The sequence below is a fragment of the Panthera onca genome, chromosome E2, assembly GCF_046562875.1.
Source record: "Panthera onca isolate mPanOnc1 chromosome E2, mPanOnc1 haplotype 2, whole genome shotgun sequence".
In the NCBI taxonomy this organism is placed as follows: domain Eukaryota; kingdom Metazoa; phylum Chordata; class Mammalia; order Carnivora; family Felidae; genus Panthera; species Panthera onca.
This window is the reverse complement of record NC_138353.1, coordinates 47,738,411-47,757,576: the sequence shown is the minus strand read 5'-3', so window position 1 is coordinate 47,757,576 and position 19,166 is coordinate 47,738,411. Positions and strand designations below refer to the sequence as shown.

Below are 19,166 nucleotides of genomic sequence, written 5' to 3'. Positions count from 1 at the left end.
TTACTACATAGGCATGATTGATCAAACTATTAGCCTTTAAAAACTGATTCTCGGCTCTGCACTGAATGTGGAGCCTGCTTGGGATTCTCTCTCTCCCTCTCTCTCTGCCCCTCTCCTGCTCACACTCTCTCTCTCTCAAAATAAATAAATATTTTTAAAATTTTTTTAATTAAAAAATAATAACAACACTGATTCAACCTCCAGCCCCACTCTCCTCCAGTGTCTCCTCCCCAGAGGTGGAAGGGACTGAGAGTTTCAACCCTCGAATCACATGGTTGGTTCTTCTGGCAACCAGCCCCCATTCTCAGGTGGGGTCCAAAAGTCATTCATTAACATAACAAAAGACACCTTTACTGCTTTCCTCCCTTAGGAAATTCCAAGGGTTTTAGGAGCCCTGTAAAGAAATGATGAAAACCAAATACATACTTCGTGTTATAAACCCAAATATCACAAGATGCATGGTGAGAACTAATTTTCCTAGGCTTCAAATTACAAAAAGAACTGCTTCTCAGAGAAAAAAAATGTCAAGTGCTAGAAGCTTGTTCAAACTTAGAACCAGACCAGACACAGTCATGGATCAGATCTATCAAGGAGATTACCTCCCTACTGCTGACCAGGTAATTCCAGATCGAATAGGTAAAGGTAACATTCCTAGAAGAGGCCGAAACTGCAATCAGATTAGGTAGTAAGTCTTGATTTACTGACATGGGCTTAGCACAAGTGACACTATGTGGGGTCTGTTGTTTCTTTTTTTCTTTTCTTTTTTTTTTTTTTTTTTTTCAACACTAAGGACAGGAATAGAGAGAGATACAGCTGCAGAAAGTGCTTATTTATTATTTGTGAGCCCCAATTCACATCATTTTCATGATTTAAACCAAGAATTTACAAGTATTACTGTTCCACAATAAATTGCTTTTCTCATATGGAATTCAATTATCTTTCGATTTAATAGAGTATCTACTACTTGCAAAGTACTATATTAATTAAAAATAAAATCAGGGGCGCGTGGGTGTCTCAGTGGCTTGAGCATCTGACTCTAGATTTTGGTTCAGGGCATGATCTCATGGTTCATGAGTTCAAGCCCCACATGATTCATGAGTCCAAGCCCTGCTTGGGATTCTCTCTCTCACCCTCTCTCTCTGTCCCTCCCCAGCTTGCACACACACCCACTTTCTCTCTCTCAAAATCAATAAACTTTAAAAATAAATAAATTAAATTTAAAAAAAATAAAAATCATATTGGTTTTGAAGAGTGAAGAAGAAACTGAGTGTTATAGCCTCTAGCATACAGTAACAAGCACCCAGAAATCTAACTGGATTTTGACTTTGATTTTGCATATCTTCCCACATTCAGCCTTGGTCACAACTCTAAGTGAAAAGCATTGTTGCAATTTGATTGAGCATGTGATAAATTCTGCTTTTAGTTACAATGAGGTGGATAAAAGATAAAGTGATATGGTCTTTTAAAAAATTTTACTGTGAAATTTTACATACATACAGAAAAGTTATATCCATTACAGCTCAATTAATTTACCACATGAACATCCATGTTATGATCATGCAGGTAAAGAAACAGAACACTGTCAGCACCCCCAGAAGGACCCTCATATCCCTTCTCAATCACTAAGCCCTTTCTCCCTACTAAAGGCAATCACTATCTTCACTTTTGTAGAAATCACTTCCTCGATTTTCTTTTATTACCTAAGCATGGATCCCTAAACACTATAGTTTTGCCCAGTTTCTAATATTTGAAACAATGGAATCATACAGTAGGCAGTCTTCTGTGTCTGGCTTCCTCTGTTCTGCTCTATGTACCTATTTCATTGCATATAGCTGTAATCTCTTTTCATTTAAGTTTAATAGTTCACTATTTGAAGTATACTATTATTTATGAATCCATTCTACTACTGGTTAACATTTGAGTTGTTTCCAGCTTGAGGTTACATGAATAAGACAGTTATGAACAGTCTTATAAATGTCTTTCTGCACACAAGGCCAAGCAGACCATATATCTTGGAATGGAAGTGCTGGGTTGTAGGGTAAGAGTATCTGAAACTATGGTAGATAATGCTAAACAGTTTTCCAAAGTCATTGTACCTATCTATGCTCCCACCAGTAGTGTATGAGAGATCTGGTTGCCATCCAAATTTGCTAACACTTGCTATTAGCAACCTAAATTTTAGCTAACCAATGGTGTATCATCATAGCTCATTGTCCTATTAATTTGCATTTCCCTGATAACTAATGAGATTGAGTAGGTTCACATATGTTGACTGCCCATTTGGATGTCCCCTTTTATGAAATGTTGTGTGAAGTGTTCAAATCTCTTGACTTTTTCAGTTGGGTTGTCTTTTATTTCTTGATTTGTAGAAGTCCTTCAAATATTCTGGATGCAAACACTTTGTCAGTTCCATATTTTTGTAGATGTCTTTGCCCACTCTATGGCTTGTTTTTTCAATTCAAGGGGCTTCATGGGCCAACTTCCAGTTCATCCCTATTCCTTTGAGGCAGCCTTTTGAGGTCCAAACCCCAACAGGAATTCACCTGGAGTCTTCTATACTTGGCAGGCCCTAGTCACCAATCCCTGTTGCCTTAGTCCACAAAGACTGTCCCAACTCTTAGTCTCTCAGCTTCTTCCTTGGAATTTGCATGTGCTCTCAGGGGTTCTAAGTTTGAGGCTCACTTCCCTGGGTACCTGTACCCCCTAGAGCTGGCCTGATAATTCTTCACCACCTTGTCACCTTCTAGTGCCCTGAAGAAGGCTTCTGTTTATAATCTTTCCAGGTTTCCTAGATGTCCTCAGCAGGAGGACAGACCTACACTACCTAGTCTACCCTTCTCAGAAGCAGACATCCTCGAGGCATCTGGGTGGCTGTTGGTTCAGCGTCCAACTTCAGCTCAGGTCATGATCTCACGGTCCGTGAGTTCGAGCCCCGTATCGGGCTCTGTGCTGACAGCTCAGAGCCTGGAGCCTGCTTCAGATTCTGTGTCTCCCTCTCTCTCTGCCCCTCCCCCACTCTCTCTCTCTCTCTCTCTCTCTCTCTCAAAAACATAAATAAACATTTTTAAAAAAAAGCAGACATCCTCATTTGCCGAGTGTAGATGGTAGAAGGGGAGAAAACCTACTTCATGTCTATTGAATTTTCCACTGCAAAAATAGAACATTGTTTAAAATTTGAAGATAAAATCGAAAAATGAAGCACAATACAAACAATGCCCAGGACTAGTAAAAGTTAAGTTAGAGCACTCCTCAGATGTCTGAAATTAACCTGGATTATCCATTTATGTCACCTAATCCAAGATTTATAGAGCTGATATCTTGACATTGTGATTTATTTTAGGTATCAAGTTGAGATACAATTATTGTCAACTTGGTGTATTAACAATGAAAATTTACTTGCAGAACTTTAATGGCCAGAAGTAAACATTTTAAATTTCTCCACCAAGCAACCAAGGACATATTTTCAAGCCCCTTCTCATTTGAAGAACCAAAAAAAAAGCAATATATTTTTTTGAAAAGTATATTAAAATTGAGACTCTGAGCTTTAGCTAGATCTTCTTTCAGAAAGTGTCCTGATCCATGTATGGATCTGAATTATGAGACACTATTACAAGATACCCTCAGATAACATGGTAAAATGCATAGTTCTTGTCTCTGGAATGCCCAGCCTCTCCTTTCAAGTCCATTAACCCTACTGGTATGCTCTGGTCCCTTCTGTCTAGGTTCTCAGGCTGCCCTGTTTCCCCTGATCAAACTACAAGATTATTTAGAGATAAATCTCTGGAACTCTCTTCTTCCGCCCCACCCCCTTTCCCATGCTAACTTAGTCTCATCCTATAGGGGTCAGTTGTAACATCGTTGCCTCTAGAAAGCCTTTCCTGAAGTCTCATAGCAATTTCACTTTTCACACACGGAGTAAATAATTTGTGTAACTACATTTCTACGTCTGCCTTCTTCACCAGAGAGCAAGTCCCATGAGATAAGAGACCTTGACCATTATCCTCATCACTGGCGTATATGCCTAAAATAATGCCTAACATGGAGTCAATAAATATTTGTTGAATGATTGGATAGGTAGCTAAATCACTAAACCACTTATGCTTTCTTTTTTTAAAAAAAGGAATCATGGGGCACCTGGGTGGCTCAGCTGGTTAAGCTACTGACTTTGGCTCAGGTCATGATCTCGCAGTTTGTGAGTTCGAGCCCCGCGTCGGGCTCTGTGCTGACAACTCAGAGCCTGGAGCCTACTTCAGATTCTATGTCTCCCCCTTTCTCTATGACTCCCCTGCTCACACTCTGTGTCTCTCTGTCTCTCAATAATAAATATTTAAAAATTTTTAACAAAAAATAAAAAAATTTAAAAAAATTAAAAATAAAAGGAATCATTTGTCAGATATTTATAAGTTTTTACCACCCTGTATCTATTTATCCTGCTTCCGGTATCAAAATCATTTTCCCTCAAGGAATCACCCCACTCCATACCCCAGTCCAGAAGAGGCTTATCCCAGTATCACATCTCTCTGGCCACAGTGATTGGTTCTGGACATGGCAAGTGATTAAAGTCAAACCAGTCGGAGCCAATGAGGCTTAATTCTGATTACATTGGAACAGCTGCCAAAGAGGCATGCTTTCTTTCCACTGAGGTTGCTAACTAGGTTATGAGCTTGAAGCTGTCGGCAGCCCTCTTGCCCCTCTGAGAGGAGAGAGGGTATTAAGAATGAAGCCACACATGAACACTGTACCATGAGACTGAATTCTGATGACATCATTTAAATCCTTAGATCCAGCCAGGAATTTCTAAGTTATCTGAGCCAATTAATGTTCTCTGACACAAATGTCATTTGAGCTATATTCTGTGGACACGATCTCTTGACAAAGTGAATTCCTTATAAATAATTGCAGTCTATTATTTCTAATGTGTTACCATGGCATGAATAGCTTGAGAACCATTTAGACCAAAGTTTGCAAAGGCAGTTCTTGATGGTCTTGTTAATTTTATCAAATATGCTGATAAAAACATGGCAGACAAGCTATTTTAAATCCATGTTTGCTTTATTAAAATATAATAACTTCTACTTTATATACCATTGATTCTGTTAGCACCAGATCCTGCAGACCAGTTGGCTTGTAGAAGCACACAAACGGAATGCCTCTGACTTCTACAACTATTACACAGGATGAATGTTCATTTGAAGAATTTGCTTCAATTCACACCACACACACATCACTCAAGGTGAACAATTTTATAAGCTTCTTATGAATGCTAGGCAATTCATATTGTTTACATTGCAGTAGTTCATAAACAAATACATAGTTATTTATGAATTTGCTACAATGAAAAAGAGATATTGAAATCACCATTCATTGATAACTAAAATTCCTTATTTTGAATTTAACCACCAAATCAATCAATCAAATTAACCATCAACTCATATTTTAATATCAACAACAGATGTAACGGCCCCCTCCTGTTGGCTTAGCAAAAATTAAAAATAATTGTTTAAAAAAAGCTGCAGTCTATCATTTCTTTGCAACTCCTTTGTGGAAGAAATATAAGCAAAGGAAAATAGTGGGTGTGTAAATTTCTTTTCCTAACACAACAATCCCTAATTCAAGTGTCCTTTCCTCCAGTGTGCTGTATTATTCTATCAATTATTCTAATTATTCTAATTATTCAATCAATTATTCTATCAATTATTCTAATTATGAAATTTTCTAACATGAGAAAATATCTTTTCATATGCCTATAATGGGATTAGTAAATAATTTTCTCAAATCTACGTATCTTACTTGGATTCAAGAATGCATGCTCAATTAGGAATACTCTTCAACGCTTTTAACTCCTTTTAACAATCTACTTTTATAAAGGATTTCTTTTGGCTGTCTAGTATAATTCCCCCCCACACACACACCCACCCATTCTCCCATTCTCCTTCTTTCTATAAGAACCCAATGCCCTATCCAGAAAACGTAGAGAGACCTAGCCAATCAGAGTATCCAATTATCCTATGTTCTGGCTGGTCTTGTGTGTGAGCATGAATCCTCCCCTTGAATGACAGCTGGACCTTGACAAAGAGAATATTTTTTCCTTGGATTTCCTGGGCTGAAAATGAATTTAAAGCTATTGGCAGCCATCTTCCCCACCACATGCAAAAGGCTTTTTTTTTTTAATATGTATTTATTTATTTTGAGGGAGTGAAATAAAGAGTGAGCAGGGGAGGGGCAGAGAGAGGGAGAGAGAATCCTGAGCTGGCTTCAAGCTCAGCTTGAAGCATGACCAAAGGACTCAATCTCACAACCATGAGTTCGTGACCTGAGGTGAAATCAGGAGTCAGACGCTTAACCAACTGAGTTGCCCAGGTGTCCCAGGGAAAAGGCTTTCTTGCAGAAAAAGCCAAGGAGATAAAAGCAGAAACGTGAGCAAGATGGATAGATGACAGGAGGAAAGAATGATGAATGTGAGTTCATTGTATTGCTATTGAAAGCAATCCTAAACTTTGTGGCTCTGGTACAAGTGGTTCATCTTTTGATCCTATCAGCCATCATGGTGTCCTAACTTAATGGACTAATAAATTCCTTATTGTAATTAAGCTGTATTGAAGTTTGAACTAAGTTTCTACTACTTGAAACCTAGCACTCTCTGATGATAATTATTATATTTTTAGGAATCAGACATTTACTTAAAATTTATTCCTGGGGTTTATTACGAAGATTTGCAAATAACTAATATGTAATGGAGCAAGTTGCTATTTATGAAGCAAACTGAAAATGTCTTATTTCTATTAGAATAGGAGAGAATAAGCTTATACATTTTGCACTTACATACAACACACAGACTAAGTCATTTGTACCATTAAATGTACCGTCCAGGATGCCTAAAAATCTGGAAATCATGAAAAGTCATTAGATATTTGGATTGAGTAACCCAGGACAGGTAATTCCATACACAAATTAGTTCATATCTGAACATAGCTAGCACATGGCACCGTCTCTGCAGAAGTTCACATGGATCCAAAAATTCTGGGTCATCTGAGTCCAGAAGATAACTAGATATACTTCATTTTCATACTTCAAAGAAGTATACAACCCTATAGAGGGTTATAGACAAAATTCTTTACGGAAAATTGGTACATTTTACATGCATTTCTTCTAAGTACTAACAAAGTGAAGTTATTTGCCAACATTATTTAAAAGTGATCTGGGGCACCTGGATGGCTCAGTCAGTTAAGTGTCCAACTTCAGCTCAGGTCATGATCTCAGGGCTCGTGAGTTTGAGCCCCATGTCAGGCTCTGTGCTGAAAGCTCAGATCCTGGAGCCTGCTTCGGATTCTGTGTCTCCCTCTCTCTGCCTTTCCCCCAACCTTCTCTCTAAAAAATAAATAAACGTCAAAAAAAATTCTTTTAAGTGATCTTATTTGTTAATCAAATCCTCTGACAAAAATAATGCCTGGGAATCAGACTTCCTTTCACAGAAAATATTCAGAATCCCTTTCATGAAACCAGCCATACATATTAGAGCAAACCCAGATTTATTCATCGACCCTTCTGTGGCTCCAACTAACATCAATGAAGAAAGGCACTGGTGCTTTCATCAATCTCCACCAGTCATTGGGAATGTGGTAATTCCCAGAAGCAAGTGAATAGCAAGCTGCTTGACCCTGCTCAAACTGAGTGCTTTCAACAGGGATCACTGTCTCATACATCCTCACTAGCAGCTACTTGTTAAATGCTATATGTCTACTTTTTATTAAAATGTCAAAAGTAATTCTTTTAATTCATACTGGATGGCTGTCGTAACAGAATTCAGTAATGAAAACCAATGACAGAGATTAGTTACATACTATAAAACTGTACTTGAGCCGTCTGGCATAAAACAGGGCCATTTTTCTTCTCTCAGTTATCACACTGGTAAATATTGACTAGGAAATTCTTAGTGTGTTGGTGCCACAGAGCTTGGCCAGATCGATTTCTATTACAATAGTATGAAAAATGCCTGTATCCAGCCTACATTTCTAATAAGAACAAAAATAATTTTTTCTCCTAAAATAAGGAGGACTTCCATTTCCAATAATGGCAGGTAACAGTTGGTTGAACCAACCATTCAAGTGAACACTACTAAAAACTTTAAGTGAAAAAAACTGCAATCTTCTTAAAAGTATTAAAAGGCTATCAATATAGTAAGCAATTACCAGACCAAAATCTAAATGCAATCAAACACCAGAGAAGTAAGCAAAGCACTAACCTCCATAACCGCTTTTGCTCCAGGGCACTCACTAACCTTGAAAACCTGGGGCTTTGTTTGGTGGCCTTGCTGGGCAGTGAAACAGAAGTCAATGATTAGAGTCTGCTCAAGATGGGAAATATAATGAGAACTCTTTTTTCACCTTATACTGGGACCCAAAATTAAAACTGACCACTCCAACACCATCCCCAAAAAGCCACAGTAAAACTTGCCAAGGTGCTAAGCAAAGAAAGAAAAGAAAAATAAAGGAAAAAATATCCCCAAAGTTGGGGTCACTTGTGACTCAAAATTGCAGCCCGTGTCCATACTACTAAACTGTCCAGAGAACTTCAAATCATGAGTTAGGTCTAGGGCAGTCCCAGATTAACAGATTCTAAGGTGCAGGGCAGAAGCAAATATCATTCTCCTGTCAAGGAAAGCACCATCAGTGCCAGACCTCAAAAACTAAACATCCCTACAAATAATATTTTAGGACAATGAGGAATAGAAATAAGCAAACACACAAGAAAACTAGACACCATGAACACAATTAGCAGAAGCTAAAGATATCAGAAAGACCACCAAAGGCTTCACATAGGGGACTTATTAGATACAGACCATAAAACAACTGTGTTTTTACCATTTGAACTACTAACAGATAAACCCGAAGATATCTTCAGGACATGTGAATCATTTTTTTTTAATTACAACAATTCTGGGGTGCCTGGGTGGCTCAGTGGGTTAAGTCTGACTCTTGATTTCAGCTCAGGTCATGATCTCATGGTTTGTGAGTTCAAGCCCCACATCAGCTCTGCGCTGACAGCTGAGAACGTGCTTGGAATTCTCTCTCTCCCTCTCTCTCTCCGCCCCTCCCCAACTCATGCTTTCTCTCAATAAATAAATAAATAAACAAACAGATTTTAAAATTAAAAAAATAAAATAAAATTACAACAATTCTATAAGACAAATGGACTCCAAAAATGTCAATTTCCTGAAAAACAAAAACCCAACAAGTCCCCTCCCCCTCAAATGTCAAGGAAACTGATCTACACTAAAGGAGACTAAAAAGCTTAACAATGCAATGTAGCATATGATCCTTGATTGGGTCCTGGACTTCATTTTTATTTTTATTTATTTTATTTGTATTTTAGTTAATATGCGGCACAATGGGCTAGATGGCATTGGGTATTCAGAAGGAAGGACACTTGTTGTGAAGTCACTGGACTTCATTTTTAAAAACCACTGTAAGATTATTGAAAAACTAGGGAGATATGAACATGGAGTATCTATCAGAAAATACTATATCAATTTTAAGTTTATAGACTGTGATAACAGCATTATGGTTATGTAAAAGAATGTTATATATTTGCTTTCAAATGATTCAAAAGATAAAGAGAGAGAAAGAACAAAGGCAAATGTGGCAGAATGGTAACAATAACTGATGACTCTGAGTAAAGAGTACTTAGGTACGGTTACTTCGGGTTTTTCTTAGGTTTGAATATTTTTAAAAACAAAATGTTGTAGGGGGGAGTTATACAGTGGATTCAAAAAAGATTCCAACAGAACATCTAGCAAAGAAAGACACTAATTAAATTTAGAAATTTTTGGATAGATAATAAGCATATTTTAAATAGCTGAAGAATATATGAGTGAACTAGAAAATGGATCAGAAGAATTATGCAGGTCAGTACATGGAGTGACAAAGAAATAGAAAATACACAAATGAGGTCAAGGGACATGAAGGACAGAGATGTGATGTCAGTGGAGTCATGAGTGAAAGAAGAGAGAAGAGTTAGAGGCAATAACTGAAAACCAATAGCTGAGAACTCTACTGAAACGTTGGAAAAGACCAATCTATAGGTTCAAAGAACCCATCAAATCCCAAGTTACACAGATGGAGAAAAAAAAATCCATACCTAGACTCAGAGAGGGTGAGGAACCAAAAATTAAGGGAAAAATTATTAAAAGAGCCAATAAAAAAGATTATTTTCAACAGAGCCATGATTTCATGAGAGCTAATTTTCTCAATACAGTGGAAGCCAGAAGATGGTAGAATGATGAATTCAAATGTGTTTAAAGAAAAAACTGCCATCTTTTAATTCTACAACCAGCAAAAATATCTTTCAAGAGTAAGGGCAAATTAAGGACAATTTTAGACAAATAGATATGGGAAGTTCAACCTAGCCAACCTCCTTAAACTTAGTCAATTAGCACTGTCCATGAATTTTGATTTAACCTGCACTGAATTATAACATTCTGCTCTCCAGTAGTCTGCCCTTTCCTTAAACTGATCCATCCAATAACGTACAACTATAGGATGGATACAAGAATAATGTCCAACGACTGCTGAAAATGATTCTGAAATGGCTAATACACAAATTCACCCCCATTTGAAGTCTCCATGGTACTTCCAGTTGTCATTCATACAAGCTCATGAATACGTGCACATCCATACTAATGTACCACTTTTCCAACTTGAGGAAGCAAAACAATGTGAACTCAGCAGGGATCTCATTGTCCCTGATCGTAATAATATGTCTATCCTACGGTTCTGTATTAATTACTTTACAAATAGAAATGTCATTACCCATATATAAATTTCACTTCTGAACAGAACAAAACAAAACAAAACAAAACAAAGATCTATGAGTGGTGACCTCAAACTGAACTGGTTAAATTTAGGGACTCATTTGTAAAGGTCAGTGTCCTTTGCTGCAAATCCACTTCGTATGCAGATGAGAAGTGTAACCTGCCCTATGGCACTGGGCATAATTAGCCAGCTGCACCCTTCTAATAAGGTGCAGATGGTTAATTACCCCAGCAAATAACTGCTTACTTGTGGGCACAAAAGCCTGTACCTAAAATCATTGAAAGTATATTTGGGCCTATTTTTGTTCATGCAAACAAAACACTTGTTCCAAGGTTTCATCTGTGAACAGAGCACCACAGGCTCACACTGCCCTGCTCTGGGGGAGTCCCATTAACACTGCTGCGGTCTGGTTCAAGGGAGGGACCACTGGCCACAAAGCTGTATTTCAGGTGGTGAAATATTTCATGGGGTGCTGAATCCTTGTTGAAAAAATCTCCTAAAACGGGAACCCTCTTGCACTGTTGGTGGGAATGCAAATTGGTGCAGCCACTCTGGAAAGCAGTGTGGAGGTTCCTCAGAAAATTAAAAATAGACCTGCCCTATGACCCAGCAATAGCACTGCTAGGAATTTACCCAAGGGATACAGGAGTACTGATGCATAGGGGCACTTGGACCCCAATGTTTATAGCAGCACTCTCAACAATAGCCAAATTATGGAAAGAGCCTAAATGTCCATCAACTGATGAATGGGTAAAGAAATTGTGGTTTATATACACAATGGAGTACTACATGGCAATGAGAAAGAACGAAATATGGCCCTTTGTAGCAACGTGGATGGAACTGGAGAGTGTGATGCTAAGTGAAATAAGCCATACAGAGAAAGACAGATACCATATGTGTTCACTCTTATGTGGATCCTGAGAAACTTAACAGAAACCCATGGAGGAGGGGAAGGAAAAAAAAAAAAAAAAAAAAAAAAAGAGGTTAGAGTGGGAGAGAGCCAAAGCATAAGAGACTCTTAAAAACTGAGAACAAACTGAGGGTTGATGGGGGGTGGGAGGGAGGGGAGGGTGGGGGATGGGTATTGAGGAGGGCACCTTTTGGGATGAGCACTGGGTGTTGTATGGAAACCAATTTGACAATAAATTTCATATATTGAAAAAAAACAAAGAAAAAAAATGTTTTCTCCTAATGTTTATTTGCTGCAATAGGAATTGTAAATGAAACAGAATTGGGTTTTCCTAGAACCCAAAGTAAATTCTATACTCTTTCGATAAAAACTCTGAAATGAAAGATTTTCACAAGCAAACATTGCCAATGTTAGTTGTCTTAAGAAGGAAAAATAAAAGTCTAATTTTCCTTTGCCCTCGAGGAATTTCATGGGCTAGCTGAGAAACCAGAATTTAGAAAGCCATGTAAAATACAATACATCCAATGATTGTTAGAGACTGTTCCAAAAATCCCATTTAAAAATGTAATCGATTAGTATTCCCATGGCAAGAATAGGATTTGGGGAGAAAGCAGAGAAGGGGTAACTGCTTCTTAAAACCCATGTTTGGAAGTCCTCTGCAGCTGCAAAGCTCTCAGTATGTTGTAGGGGCTAGATGACAGGGCTTGGGAACAGAATACTAATCTACTTGAATCTGCACAGAACCTTTCCTCTGAAGAACCCACAGCATGTGTGATTCCATTCAGTTTAATTGTATGTTGGAGAAGAAGAAAAGCTACTTGCCATGGTTTTAATTGCTAAGAACACACTCTCTTTTCAGGAACCATCTGTTTAATTATAATTACAAGCAGCGATGTAAAAACACAAATGCTTAACAAGTACAAAACTCCCCTACCACTAACAGTTTTAACATAACGAGCCATATTGTGAAAGAGTATGTTGCCTTTTCCCTCTCTGCAATATTTCATGATTTAGCAAATGACAGCCTACCATTTATTATGGAATCTCATTCTGGTAAAGCTAAAGTTATTAATTACTATTCTTAGATTATATCCCTCTGTTATTCCTTTTTATTAAACTTTAATTCCCTCTGAAAGTGAAGGGAATTATATCAGAAATGAAATATATATGGCCCTTTTTTTCCACCTCCCGCTAAAATCTTTGAGGTTCCATATAATAGACATCACCTATAATTAATTATAGGGACATTCCAAAGTATTGCAAGAGTAATTTTTTGGCTTTCATAAACACAAATTTCTGCCTTCCTGGTTCTGAAATATGCTTACAACACTATTATTTTAAAAGCCACAAGTATTGGTAATTGTTTTCAGGCAAGAATAAAAATAGCTTAACCTTGAAATTTATTTTAATTAGGGATTTTTCAAAGCCACTGCTGCAAACTTGGGTGGATTGTTTATAATAAAAACCAGCATCAACAACATAGTTGTAGAGAACATAGAATTAGGGAAAGTTATTTAACTTGGGCTTACAATAGTAGTTTAAAGAAATAAAAACAGACACAGACGCAGTCAGATCATAATGTTATTAGAGCAACCTTACATTCAGGACATTTTAGATAGACTATTAAAGCAAGAACATGCCAAATAAAATGCAGATTTATGAACTACCAAGATATTACGAGAGATTTCTTTCTTAGTCATTTCACACTAAACTTTCTTTCTTTCTTTCGTCCTTTATTTGACAGAGAGCATGCAAGCACAGCAGCCAGGAGGGGCAGAGGGAGAGAGAGGATCTTAAGCAGACTCCATGCCCAGTGCAGAGCCTAACACAGGGCTTGATCTCAAGACTGTGAGGCCATGACCTGAGCCCAAATCAAGAGTTGGACACTCAATTGACTGAGCCACCCAGGCGTCCCAACACTAATTTTTCTTTAAAGTCGACCAAGTTGACTCTGGTATTCATTGTAAGATGAAGACCACTACTTTAACAAGATCATATGCTTTCTGACAAGCCTTTCGATCAAGCAAAGAACATTTTTTAAAAGCCCACTCCTCTTCCCTACCACCGTAAGGGGTAAATATGACTCTTTTAAAAAATCAGCACTTAAGCACTTTAAATCCTCAAAGAAATAAAAAGACTGCACAGTTTTTCAAATTAAAACACAATAGAGGCATCTGGTGATTTGTCAATTCCTCAATTATCGTTCTCTGCCCAACCTGAAATCCTTCCAGCCATGATCTGACAATTATTTTTTGCCTTATTTCGAGCCCTCATTCCCCTTGCAAGACATTTTATATGAAGAGAAGCCAAATGCTAAGTGCCTTTGCAGTGTTAATGAGGAAATAGATCTTGGAAGAAATCATTTGAGACAAGGAGACTGCCTGCAAGAAACGGCTGTGTCTTTACTTTCGATGACAGCAACCATGATCGAGTGTACTACTATCCCCTGCGCTCTGAAATGTGCTCATCCTAAACCAGTGACCTTTTACCTTTGAGGTCTGAGTCCCACTAGGAACTGGATAAAAGCTATAAACACTATCTCCCCCAAAATGAACATAAACATAACATCTAAAGGTCCACATATCCAAGGTCAAAATCTCTACTTTACACAGATCCTAAAGCGTTATCGGTTAAAACTTGATTTCAATGCTCACAAGCTATGAGGGTGTCTTTCAAACTTGATGAGACTTTTCATGTTCTAAATGTTTTTGCTGCTAACATGGAGAAACATTCTCAAAACTATTTTGAAGTTTGTCAAACTATGCCACTAATTAATAACAATAACTTCCCGTCTACTTTGTGGTTGCAAAAATCATTCTCACACATAAGTATTGCTGTGACTTCGCCCAAATAAATCTGAGTTTGCTCATATACAAATAAAATAAAATGAAATTACAAAACAATAAAATGATAAAAATGAAACAATTTTTTAAATGACAGAAATGAAATAAAATGTAAAACCCAAATCTATAAAACTTCCAGAAGAAAACACAGAAGAAAATCTGTGTTACCTTGGGTTAGGCAAAGAGTTCTAGGTAGGATAATCCATAGAAGAAAACAGTGATAAATTGGACTTCCTCAAAATTAAAAAGAAAAAAGTGACTTCAAAACAAAACTCAATAAGAAGGCAACCGAGCAGGACATGGGCAAATGATATGCACAGAAACCTCACCAAAAACAAAACAGAGTAACAAAGAAGCACATGCAGTTCAACAATGTTAGTCATCAAGGAAATGTGAATCTCTTAAAAACAGAATGAGATACCACTACGCATCTACAAGAATAATTAAAATTAACAAAATTGTTACCTGCTGGCAAGGCTGTAGAGCAAACGAAACTCTTACACTATCCTGGAAGAAGTGCAAAATGGTACAGTCACATGGAAAATAGTTTGGCAGTTTCTTATAAAATTAAACATACACTTACCATAGAACCTAGCAATCCTACTCCCAGGTATTTATCTGGGAGTATAACATATGTACAAAACACGTGGATACAAAGAGCTGTATGTGATGCTTATCGCAGCTTTATTTATTCATAATCACCAAATACTGAAGGCAACCCCAAAGTCCATCACCTGGTGGTATATCCATTCAACTGAATAGACCTCAGCAATAATAAACAATGAACTAGTGTTACATGCAACAACATGGATAAATCTCAAAAGCGATGTATTAAATAAAACAATCCAGACAAAAAGTGCTATGTATCTTATGATTCCACTATTATGATATTCTGGAAAAGGCAGAAACAGAAATCAGATCATTAGTTGCCAGGGGCTGGAGGTAGGGAAAGGGGATTGACTATAACTAGGTACAAGGGAACTTTTTGAGCTAATGGAATCATTCTATAGATTAATGTGGTTACACAACTATACTTTTCAAAGTATTTTTCAAAAATCATGGAACTGTACTCACAAAAGAAGTGAATTTTATAGTATATAATTTATATATTATAAACCTGACTTTAAAAAATAACTAAGAATATACCAGGAGAAAACATTAATTTAATTTATATCTCAACATAGCATAAAAGGTATCAATATCCAGGATATGTACAGTAATCTTACAAATCAATACAAAAAGGACAGTGACATTTAAATTGGGCAAAGATAAAGACAGGCAATCCACAGAAGACCAATTATCAATAGTCAACAGATATAAACTGCTCAATCTCTCCAGTAATCTGACAAATGTAAATTATAACAGAGTGATCACCATTATTTTCACATCAGAAAGACAAACTTTCCAAATATTGAAAATACCAAGTGTTGATGCCTACAAACAACTATAATCTCTACAATAAGATCCCAAAAGATTTACATCAATGGGGATGATGGAATTTCAACTATGTTTATACTTAGCTAAATTAAAAGACAAGAATAACCTTTAAAATAGTTGGGTGGTTGTCTTTGCCATTCCAGTCAGTGGACTATTGGGTAAGGTGAGATAGTCCTGAAGATGCTCGTGTTGGTTTCATCACTTCTGGAACAGTGTGTCTGCCTAATACAGACTGGGGAGACCACAGAAGGGATGCATGAATGAATGATTCTAAGGATTTACCAGCCCAACAATCAAAGAGTGATGTCCACGTAGCCATTCAAATGGGTCCAGCCTCCTCGCCATTGTTAAGAAAGAAACTGAAGTATGAATTGAGGGCCAGAGCAAAATTTAGAAGAATAAAGACATAATGGAACTCATAAATTTATCCTTCTACTAATTTTTGGTGACAGATAGGAAAAGTCTATAAATCAGAATTTTAAATATTCTCAAAATGAAAGCTTTTCAATGGCTTGATTTCTGTAATCTCTACACCCAACATGGGGCTCAAACTCACAACCCCGAGATCAAGAGTCGCATGCTCCACCAACTGAGCCAGCCAGACTCCCCTCAATGGTTGAATTTCTGAATTGGGTTGCTCCCAGGTGATTTAAGAGTTTGTCCAGGGATATTTTTGACTGCATCCAACTTTGACTTTAGCACTTCTAAACCTAATACAGTAAAACGTGACTCCACCATATAACCTCATCAAGGGCACACAGATCGTGTAGTAACAATATTTTTTTTTCCTTTTTTTTCCTGCAGTACACCTACCTTAGTACTAGACGGGAGGTGGGACCTCAGTTACTTGAAGGAGTAAAGAAGAATGGGGAAGAATCATCTTCATAAATTACACAGTATATGAAGTATTGTCAAATGGAAAGGACAAGACCCAACAGAGGAAGGGAGGAAGAAACAAATCCAAAGTAAACAGGTGAACACACACAGAAGACAACACACCTGGTATCCAGCAGAGATGGTGATTAAGTCATAGCAACCGGCTACTAACTAGCCCTCATCATGGGGCACTTTCTGAGCACAAAGGTGCTCCACTGTAAAGGCAGGTTAATCATTAAAATCACTTCACAGGACCATGGCTATGAAATGTGACCATATATGTGACCATATTGGTCAGGAATTGATCCTCAGAGTCTTCCTGAGAAGGAAAGGGGGAGGGAAGGAAGGGAGAGGGAGCGTGGCACCCCATTTGGGAGAGAAACGATGGAAAATGATTTGCCCAAGGCCTCACATCTACATAGAACAAAGTGAACACCCAGGTGGGAGGATGGGCTATTCTGATGGGAATGAGAAGAAGGGGCGAGGGAAGGCTGAGGAGGAATGGGGTCTGGAAAGCTTGAGTAACACCTGGGATGCAGGGCCGGAACACGAGGAGAGGATGTCCCAGCCAGTCCCCAAGTCCTTCGAACTGTGACCCCATGATCACTGCAAGGACTTCGGACCCTGGAACAACACCCCCCCCACACCCCCGCCAACTGCCTGTCATTTCCCGCGCCCTGTTCCTCCTCCAAGACCCTGCGTCCAACTCACAGACGCCGAAGCCAAGGAGTCTGTCCCTCCGTACCAGCTCCAAGCGGCCTGCTCTCCTCCAGCAGTCTGGGCCGAGTTGTTGCCATCCGTTGCCACAGCAACGACAGAGCGCTGCACGGCCTAGCAAGCTGAAACATGATTGGAGCAGGCAAGCGTCCATAGCAACTGCCAGGCCGCACTACTTGGTAGGAAAGAATTTCATTTTCAGGAATTCTTCGGACACCTCTCCCTAAAGGCATCCTTCGGCAGGCACTTGTCCTAGCTCTTTAAATGTAATTCATGCAGTATCTCATTAAAACATTTGTCTCTCTGTGTTACTGTGAGAGTTCTCATTTTCACAGAAAAATTTTTTTAATTTTTTTTTACATTTATTTATTTATTTTTGAGAGACAAAGCGAGACACAAGCGGGGGATGGGAAGAGACAGAAGGAGACATAGAATCCAAAGCAGGCTCCAGGCTCCAAGCTGTCAGCACAGAGCCCGACACGGGGCTCGAACTCACAAACCGCCAGATCATGACCTGAGCCGATGTCGGAGGCTCAACTGACGAGCCACCCAGGCGCCCCTCCACAGAAATTTTTAACTTGGGGTCAATTTTACCTCTTCAGGTAAAATGTCCATGAACTCCCCTAAGTTACATGCAAAAGTTTATGTCCATTTACTCAGTAGGATGGTCCATAACTCTAGATTTTCAAAGGAGGCAGAACTAGAACCCAAGACAGTCCAAAAGAATAACTTCTATATGCATTAACCCCATCTTCCTTCTCAGAGACCACAGATAAAAATAGTACGGTTCTGGGGGGCCTGGCTGGCTCAGTCCATAGAGCATGCCAGCTCTTGATCTTGGGGTTGTGGGTTCCAGCCCTGCACTGGGTGTAGAGATTACTTACAAATAAAATCTTTTTATTTTTATTTATTTTTAATAGATTTTTTTACTGTTCATTTATTTTTGACACAGAGAGAGAGAGAGACACAGCATGAGCAGGGGAGGAGCAGAGAGAGAGGGAGACACAGAATCCGAAGCAGGCTCCAGGCTCTGCGCTGTCAGCACAGAGCCCGACGTGGGGCTCGAACTCACAGGCTGTGAGATCATGACCTGAGCCGAAGTCGGATGCTCAACCGACTGAGCCACCCAGGCGCCCCTAAAATCTTTTTTAAAAGTAATGTGGGGGACGTCTGCATGGTTTAGTTGGTTAACGGTGGGACTCCTGGTTTTGGCTCAGATCATGATCTCCATGGTTCATGAGTTCGAGCCCCATATCAGGCTCTGTGCTGACACTGCAGTGCCTGCTTGGGATTCTCTCTTCCTCTCTCTCTGTCCCTCCCCTGCTCACTCTCTCTGCCTCTCTCTCTCAAAAATAAATAAATAAACTTAAAAAAATTTTTTAAATAGTGCGGTTCTTGCCAGACTTTAGATCGTGGCCTCATTCAAACCCTGCCTTGGAACAGCTCCCAAAGACTTTAACTAACTCTTGACATTCATTCATTCATTCATTCATCAATAAATATTTATTGATCACTAATTATGGGGTCATACATTTGTCAGAGAGGCACCTTTCTAGCCACTAGAATATAGCA

The 19,166-nt window shown here is 38.6% G+C and overlaps 1 protein-coding gene across 6 annotated transcripts in view; it reads right to left on the bottom strand.

Annotated features, from left to right (window-relative positions):
* HYDIN (HYDIN axonemal central pair apparatus protein) overlaps positions 1–19,166 on the bottom strand; it is a 415,179-nt gene that overhangs the window by 356,680 nt on the left and 39,333 nt on the right. The window contains exons 1-2 of one of the 6 annotated variants that reach the window (XM_078438956.2): positions 17,589–17,777; positions 15,030–15,071 (exon numbers count right to left, since the gene is read on the bottom strand). The exons of 4 other annotated variants lie outside the window; for them this stretch is intronic. The gene's annotated coding sequence lies outside the window, so the exon portion shown is untranslated. Of the gene's footprint in view, positions 1–15,029; positions 15,072–17,588; positions 17,778–19,166 lie in introns of those variants that run through there. One more of the 6 variants, XM_078438957.2, reaches the window with a different exon arrangement.